Raw genomic sequence first — 8479 nt, forward strand, 5'->3', positions numbered from 1 at the left:
ACTACATTTGAAATCTGTGTTTTTCTATCACTACTTAATTAAGTGTCGTGATAAAGAATAAGGCAGAGAGGGAGAAAGAGAAATTATTGCCAACTGGGGTGACGGGGAGATTAGGGAAGGACTGACTGATGAGGTGGCATCTGAGCGGACAGATGAATAAAAGGTAAAGACCCAGATCGTTCTGGACAAAGTTTTCCAAAGAGGAACAATTTGAACAGCTGGGGGCGGGGGGTTGGGGGGCCGGACACTATTTCCTTCTCCAGGTGATGTTGGTTTAAAAAACTCAACTATTATCCCAAGAAGTCTTCAGCTACCAGAAAACACGATACTTTGCATATCACTCAACGAATACTTATACCTCAGAGTTACCTTTCCAAAAGATGTCTGATTTTGAGAGAACAGTCGGCTCACTTCAAGAGGTTTTACAGAAGCAACAAGGTACAGAGGGACGCTCTTCTGTCGCCGTGGATTCGGTACTCACCGGAGGAGGCTGGCTCCGAGGCCAGGCGGAGGCAGGTGTCTCTGGGGTGCAGACTGCCCCCTTCCACTGGGAAGGCTGGGACCAGACCGCCCTGTGATGGGGGAGAGGAGACCCAGTCAGTGCATCCTGCAGAAGAGAACAAGCTGAGGGGCGCCCGGTGGGCGGGGGTGGGGGGCTGGGCAAAAAGGTAAAAGGGATTAAGAAGCACAAATGGGCAGTTACAGAACAGGCACAGGACGTGAAGGACGGCACAGGGAACACAGTCAACGACACTAACAACCGTGAGGGGCCGGGGTGGGGGGGGAGTGTGAGACGCCCCAGGGGGATCACGCCGTGGACGCAGTGAACGTCTGAGCACTATGCGGCGCACCTGAACGGCAACCGAAACTAAAAACCTGAGCCAAGAGAAGCTCGAAGCCAGTGATGCAAAGATGAGCAAGGATTTCAGAGAAGCCGTTGTTCGGTGTTGCAACCGCCTGCGAGTTACTGCACGGAGGCTCACGGAGCAAATCTGAAAGGTTAAGTCGTCGCTCGATGACCTCTGCGCATGCGCCGCTCACACTTCAGGGTCTCCACGCACAGCCGGGGCTGATCGCGCTGCTCAGCGCAAACGTTCTCTGTTAAGGACGCGAGCGAAAGCACCGAGCCAAAGCACCGAGCCAAAGCACCGCGCGCGCGATCGCCGCCCCTCCACCTCGGACGGACCGATCGCTGCCCCTCCACTTAACGTTTAAGGCGCGAACCGAGCACCGCTTAACGTTTAAGGCGCGAACGAAACCCCTCCTTCCCCGCGCGCGTCCCGTTAGCATCTGTCTGTTCCACTGCACAGCGTTAGGCCGGAGCGCTTCACAGAGAAGCACCAAGAATGAGGGGTGCGAAGGAGGGTGCAGGCGAGGACCCCAGGCAGCTAAAGGGGGCGGGGCCAGGACGAGCTGCCCAGAGACACCCCCATCTGACCCGAGCACATGGAGGAAAGCGAGGTGGGGGTGCGGTATTTTTTATCCATATTCCGATAACCTGGGGACCCCCGTGTGCCGGCAGCGAGTACACAGGGGGCAGCGAGTGACTAGACGTAGGGGACCCCACAAGCCCACGTGCCCAGGGGGTGTGTTCGGCTCTCCCTGTGCCTCCCTCTCCCATGGGGAAATGTACCTACTTGGCTCCGAGTTCGTGGTGTCTGACTCTGTTCTCCTCAAAGTTCCTGAACCCGCACGTCCGGCCTCTCACCCGGAAGCCGGAAACGCCCGCGGCCGCCGCTCACGCACGGCCCGGAGCGAAACGGCGGAAGTCGGGTCACTCGCTCGGCATCCGGTGACCTCAGTCGTGAATCGAGCCTGACCATCGCTCTAATTGTCCTCAGCTCTGGCTTTGGGTTGCACGGGCTGTATGGTGGCTCTGCGGCCTGTCCTGCCTGGGGCAAGATGACTTCTGGGCAGCTGGAAATTGCTACAAGTTGAGACGGATTCCGTTAGGCATTCCCATGCGGAAAACGGAACAAAGCCAAGGTGGAAACTGATGAAACGCAACTCCATGCTCTCCCGCCGCCAGCCTCTCTCTGCCTCGTGCCTGCCCAATTGCCTGCCTGATGAACAAGGATTGGGGGGTTCAGGGATATTTCTGGAAGAAGCATGGCTAGTTTTGCAGGCCTTCTTGTTTAGGCTGGTTTGCAAATGGACCAGGGTGGCGGGTGCACCCAGCCACTGTACTCAGGGCAGCGTTCCTCTGCCGAGCTGCCTGCCAGACACTGAACCCCTCCAGCTCCATCCCCAAGGTCAGCAGTGGAGACGACCTGCGGTGGGGTGAGGGAGTCACCCAGAGGACACCAATCATGACCGCTCAATGCAGAATCCCCTGATTGGTCCAAGAGGGGTGCACGCCTGCATTCTGGAGCCTCCGAGGGGTTGAGAGCTTGAGCATGTCCGTGCACATGATGAAATGCAGAGCCTCCCAGCGCAGTTAAGAAAGCGGTAAGCTTCAACAGTGGGACTCTGTTCACACTGATTTGGGATAGGACAGACTTCATGGCCAAAAATCGTGGCCGGCCTGGCTCAGCTGCCCAGCGTCAGGAACTCACAGCCACCAGCTCTTTGCTCTCTTTCGGGGTTCGTCGGTCTCATCTCAACGGGAGAGAAGCATCTCCCTGACCATGTCCTCTGATGGGCCATCTGCTTCAGCTCCATGATCTCCAAGCACCTTGGGAAGTTGGATCTTCAGGGCAAATATGGGGGTAGGGGGAGGAAAACCTATCATGGAAATAACTTGGGACACAGAAGGAAATTAGAACAGAACGTGGGGAAAATGAGCCTTAAACACCATACCCCTGACAAGTTCACAATGGCGGGACAGCCTGGCACATGGAGGCCTGCTCACAGGGACTTTGAGGGTCTGCCATCTCAGCTACAGGATGCCCAGTCTCGAAGATTCCCACCCCTAATATTCATATCGTTCAATTAACCAATTAACCAATTAATTAATCAGTTTTGGCACCATGCATCCATGGGACTGCCCCAGAGGAAATCATCGTGGTCTTGATTTTCATCCTTCTCGTTCTCATGGAGGATCTGAAAGCCGCCTTGAAAGCTGTAGGCTCACAAGCGTTTGCCTGAAAGATCGTAAACACTTCATTTTGCTTTTTGTGCCCATTACCATCCCTCAGTGGCCCCGTTGTCCGGACTGAGGTGCAGCATGGCAGACTGGCGCTCAGCAGAAAGAAGTCACCGGGCTTCTGAGGCCCGCACGGCTGAGAGGCAGGGACGTTGGTAACATCCGTGACCAGCGTGCATGAGTGTCCCGCCCCAGGGCCAGGATCCAGCAGTGGGGCCGTTAGGGAGAGGGTCTCAGTAGGTGCCAGGACCGGAAGCGTTGCTGGGACAAGATCCATAGCTGAGGCCCAAGTTCTCCATCAGCACATAGGCGACAGATAAACAGAACAGGGAGATTGAGGCATCAGGGTTGTATGAAATGTTACTATTCAAGGAAAGTAAGAGTTGAAACTTAGGTTCACTCTGCATTCAGATATGTTTCTCTCTATAAATCACTGAAAGGATTAATTTATTTAAGATTTAAAGGACCACAAACAAATTGAGAACGGCTGTTGAATCACTCTTACTGGACAATGAGAACTAAGTTTGGTTCACCAACCAATGATAGAGGATAATTCTATTTATCGAAGCCCAGCATTTATTACGGCTCTTACACTAGCTTTAGTTGCTTCTCATGAAGGATGTTACCTTGGCCAGGGCAAGCAAAACTAAGAAAGAAAACTAAGTCAAATCGTTTGCAAAGGCTCGATGAAGGCAAGTTGACTTACTAAAGATTTGCTTTAAATTGAGCGTAGAGGAGCTTATGGGGAAATAAGAAGATGGAAGGATTCTGCTTTTCAAGAGTTTTTAAGATCTCATGCTGCTTGAAAGGAATTGAAATTTGAAACTGTAGATAACACATTATAGGTGTGATTTATGTAGAAAAGGGAACGGCAAGGCTCCCCAACGAGGGCACCATTCTAATAAAGAAAAGGCTTTGGCCCTTTTTCAAAATATTGGCAAATAAATAACCGTATGTGAGTTTTAAGGCCAGCTAGAATATCTGAAGTATTTATATAATTTGTTATTATTGATTCACCCATCTGCACGTTTACTGAGTGCCTACTGTGTGTCGGTCTGCTAGGTTTGGGGGATGCAGAAATAAGACCAACAATGTCCCCGACCTCAGAATGGAGCTTCTGGTGAAAGAAATGGCAGTTGACAAGCATTTGATACATACATCGTGCTCATATGTGAACTATGAGGGGTGAGCCGATGGCGTGGTGAGTGGAGAGGCAGGTAGGAAAGGCCCCTCTGAAGAGGAAGCACGAGAGCAGAGACGGGGGTCATGTGGGGTGTGGGAGCCATGTGACTGTCCAAAGGAGAAGGAGCTGGGGCAGAGGGACCGCGAGGAAGACCCCAGGCAGGGCCCGAGCTGGACGTACTTACGGAGCGGTGAGAAGGTCAGTCTGCCTGGAGCAGCGGTCAGAAGGTGACAGCTATGGAGTGAGGGGAGACGCAGCCCGGGCCAGGTCATCGATGGCACAGGGACCCTGGGGAGGGCTGTGGGTCTTGTCCTCTAGACGAAGGGAGGCCAGCAAGGGTTTGAGAAGGAGACTGGCCAGGTCTGAGATCTGTTTGGACAAGGTCACCCCAGCTGCTGTATGGAGAATGAACGATAAGGGGGTCAAGAGTGGGAGCAAAAAGTCACGAATGGGACAGATAAGGGACAGGCGGAGGTGTCCAAAAGGGACCAGCAAGAGGAGCTCCCAGAAAGCAAAGCAGAAGAGTCCAGCGCCATGGTGGACGAAGGCTCTCTGGAGGCCTGGCCAGGCCCCGGAGGAGACACCTCGAAGGTCAGGATGGGAGAAGGCAGGAGTCAGGCCGGGGCAGGGTCTGGCCTGCTCTGAGTGACTGGAAAGGAAAGGTCGGGGGAGACATGGGAGCCCCTCAGGGCCACACGGCCTCTTTGTCTTCTGCGGGAATGTGGGGTTTCCTGGGAGTTAGAGAGGAGATAGCTTAGTCTGTAAGAGAACAAGGCAGAGTTGATTTACTTCACCACTGGAGGCTCCCGACCTGGAGCTGTTTCCTGCTGTCTTCTGCTCTTCCGGTTGTCTTTCCTTCCAGAGAGGAGGACGGAGCAAGGAGGGGACACAGCCTGCTTTCCGTTTGTCTTGCAGCACACCTGACTAGGGGCCCGCGGCCTGTGGTGGGGCCTGCAGAGTGTCCGGGGAGGTGTCCCAGTGCCCACGGGCGGTTCCTGCCTCTTTGGGGACAGTCACTGTTGGGGAATGCTGTAGGCAATGTTTCCACATTGGAGGAGAACTGAGCTCAAAGCTTAAATTTCTCAGGCTTCAAATCAGCTCTTTGTGGTTTAAAAGCTTTTGAAAAGGATCGATCGATCTATCTATCTATCTATCAATCAATCAATCATCTATCTATCTATCTATCATCTATCTATCTATCATCTATCATCTATCTATCATCTATCATAATCATCGCACCAAACACACATCCGTACACACTGCACATGCTCATAAACATGTACCGCATGCACAATCCATACATATGTAACGAGCACACATGTGTACATACGTATCAGTGCCCACATGTATACACATCCAGCCAGACATGTGCACACACATATATGTGCATGCACACAGGCATGGGTGCATTTGCACATACATACATCAGCACACACGTATGCATGTACACATGTGCACACACTCTGCAAGTTCAGTTTTCTGCACCAGTAGGAGCTGGGCGACTTTACAAGGGGTGCGTCACTGACAAGGCCATGAACCGCTTCCTTGAACACACGAACCGTTATTTACAATCTGTACCAACAGCTCTTTGAGGAAAAAAATCCACATAAATTCTTCCTGAGTATCTCCGCCAAGGACTAAAGAATTGCTGTAGGCTCTGAAGAAAGGTCAACATTGCAAGAAAATAAGAACACCCCGCAATACTTGTCTCCACTGTGTAACGGTGTTGCTGGGGGTTTTATTCACATCTTTAGGTCTGGGCGTCAGGGACCGGTTCTTGAGCGAAGGAAGGACACTTGCTTCCTCCAGGCGAAATGATGATCATAATAACAAAAATAATAATCGACTTACATTCCACACACATCCTCTCCCTACGAAGTGATGCTTTTAAAACTTAAGTCCGGTCACATCACTGGTCTGCCCTACACCTTCCGACAGCCTGCCCTGTCACGGTCCAACCCAAAGTCCTAACGGTGGCCGTCAAGGTTCCAGGTCGTCAGGCCTCCGCGACTTCCCCGCCCGGGCCTCCCCCACTCTCCCTCCCCCGTTGGCTTCTTCCTGTCCTCGAGCACACAAAACAGGTGAACACGCAATGCACTATACACAGACATACGCGTTACTGTTGAATGGTACACTTGAAACTTACTGGATTTCGTTAACCAATGTCACCATAATAAAATAATTTTTAAAAAATAAAAAATAAAAACAGGTTCCACCCCAGGACTTTTGCCTGTGCCTAGGACGCGTTTTCCCAAAGCAGGTCCCCTCATTCTCCGCCCAAATGCTCTCATTGGCTATCAACCAGCAGAGCCCCGCCCTCCTTCCATCCTTCGCCCCGCGTGACTTCTCTGCAGTGCTCAGCGCTGCCCGTGCTCTCAGCCCTCTGTCTCCCTCACCAGACTGTACGCTCCATGGGAACTGGGAGTGTTTCATTCACTTCAGGGTCTCCAGGACCCAGCATGGTCCCCTGCACGTACTGCCGAGCACCAAATGCCCAATAAGTCTATGTTGACAAATTAAATGCACTTATGAAACATTTACTATGCGCCAGGCACTTTTCTAAATGCTTCATATACTTTACCTGATTTAGTACTGACTTCTCAGCATAGCATGAGTATTGTCCTCATTTTACAGAAGAAGAAACTGAGGGTCAGAGAGTTCAAGCAGCAAGCCTGAGATGGCATGACGACGTAGAGACACGTGCTCATTCGCGGGTTCCCTCTTGCCTGAGCTCCCCGTGTATTTTAATAACAGTGAAAGTGATTCTTCCATTTATGTTCTTAGCGTGTGCTGGACACGGGCCGAGGGACTTTCCACGTGTCACATCATTCGATCCTCACAGGTGGCAGGCACATCCCGTTTCCCTATCGAGAAAACTGAAGCTCCTTTAACCCAAGTCCTACAGCCGGTAAGTGCCAGAGTCAGGCCCGCATCCTCTCAGCCCGATGACAGACGCCACGAGCCTCACGGCCTCACTCCTCATCTGCCCATAGAATAGGTCACCTTCCGTCAGTTTTAGGAATCTATGTAGTTCTGTCAACTTTACGCAGCAAGTCTGAAGTGGAAACATCTGCTTTAAAGTATTTTAACATTCAACTTACCTCTGTCTTACTCCAAAAGAGTCATTATGCATTGCGAAGAATCCGTGGAATGAATAAGACAAAGTCACGGACCCCCAGGAGCTCACAGTTTACAGAAAAGATAAAAACACTGACGAATCTGAACCAAAGCAGACCGGGAGTCCAGCACCGTAATGAAGACCTAAATGTTATGCACATAATTGTAAACCCTTTCTCCAGAGGGACGACAAGGCTGAGAGCTATTTAAATTTTGCTGGGGTGTGTGTGTGTGTGTGTGTGTGTGTGTGTGTGTGTGTCATAAAAACAATCAGATTGATTCCAAACACAATTTAGTCTTTGATGAATCTAAAAGCACTGATGAAATCTTTCAGTTCCTTGAGATTGCTGCATTATCCTAAAAGTCTGGCAGGTAAAAAAAAAAAAGGCGACCTAACTTTGTGATGACTCAAGACATGCCCCAGAAGACATGTGCAGGTGTGTATCTGACTCCCAATAAAAGCTTCTTTGTCTTTATTTCCCCTGCAGAGCGAAGAAAACAATTCTAATTATCTGAACTTTCAGGTAGCCCAGAGTTTGGAAAATCAAAAGTCTGTTCTATAACGTGCTTGTGTTCACAGTACCTGGCGGGTAGAAGACTGAATACGTGTGTGTGATTCTTTTTATTGATCTAGTTCTCTTTCCTCAATATTTTTCCCACGAATGTTCTCTGTTCAACTAAGTTTAGATTATTATCCGGCAGTCTCCTTTCAAATGGGGATCCTTGTAGCTGGAACGGAGTGGTCTGAGGAACTAAATAAGCCCCTGGCTTTGGTACCTCAGTGGCCGCACAGTGCTGGGTGACCAGCAGGGGGCAGGAGCGGGGCCTGGGGCAGTGTGGGGCAGTGCGGGGCAGTGGATAGAGCGCCCACTTCTAAATCAGAAAGACACAAATTAAAACTCCATCGCAACAGATGTTGACCTCCGAGCGGTCGGCTTCACTTTAGCTTCTCTGCCTCAAACATAAAAATAATACTACTTACCCCATGGTGTCTGGCAAAAATGAAATAGATGAGCATATGCAAATGCATCTGGCAAACGCTTCCCACTGAGGTACGTAATTGCAGTCTGAGAGGGGAGCCCACCTCAGGACAG

General features: G+C 51.0%; 1 protein-coding gene across 1 annotated transcript in view; it reads right to left on the minus strand.

Moving 5' to 3' along the window:
* DNAH14 (dynein axonemal heavy chain 14) overlaps positions 1 to 4062 on the minus strand; it is a 193830-nt gene extending 189768 nt beyond the window's left edge. Inside the window, exons 1-2 of the mRNA XM_036235400.1 lie at positions 1634 to 4062; positions 482 to 572 (exon numbers count right to left, since the gene is read on the minus strand). The gene's annotated coding sequence lies outside the window, so the exon portion shown is untranslated. The remainder of the gene's footprint in view (positions 1 to 481; positions 573 to 1633) is intronic.
* Between the last annotated feature and the right edge of the window lie 4417 nt (positions 4063 to 8479).

The sequence above is a fragment of the Rousettus aegyptiacus genome, unplaced genomic scaffold (assembly GCF_014176215.1).
Source record: "Rousettus aegyptiacus isolate mRouAeg1 unplaced genomic scaffold, mRouAeg1.p scaffold_m13_p_18, whole genome shotgun sequence".
Taxonomy (NCBI): Eukaryota; Metazoa; Chordata; class Mammalia; order Chiroptera; family Pteropodidae; genus Rousettus; species Rousettus aegyptiacus.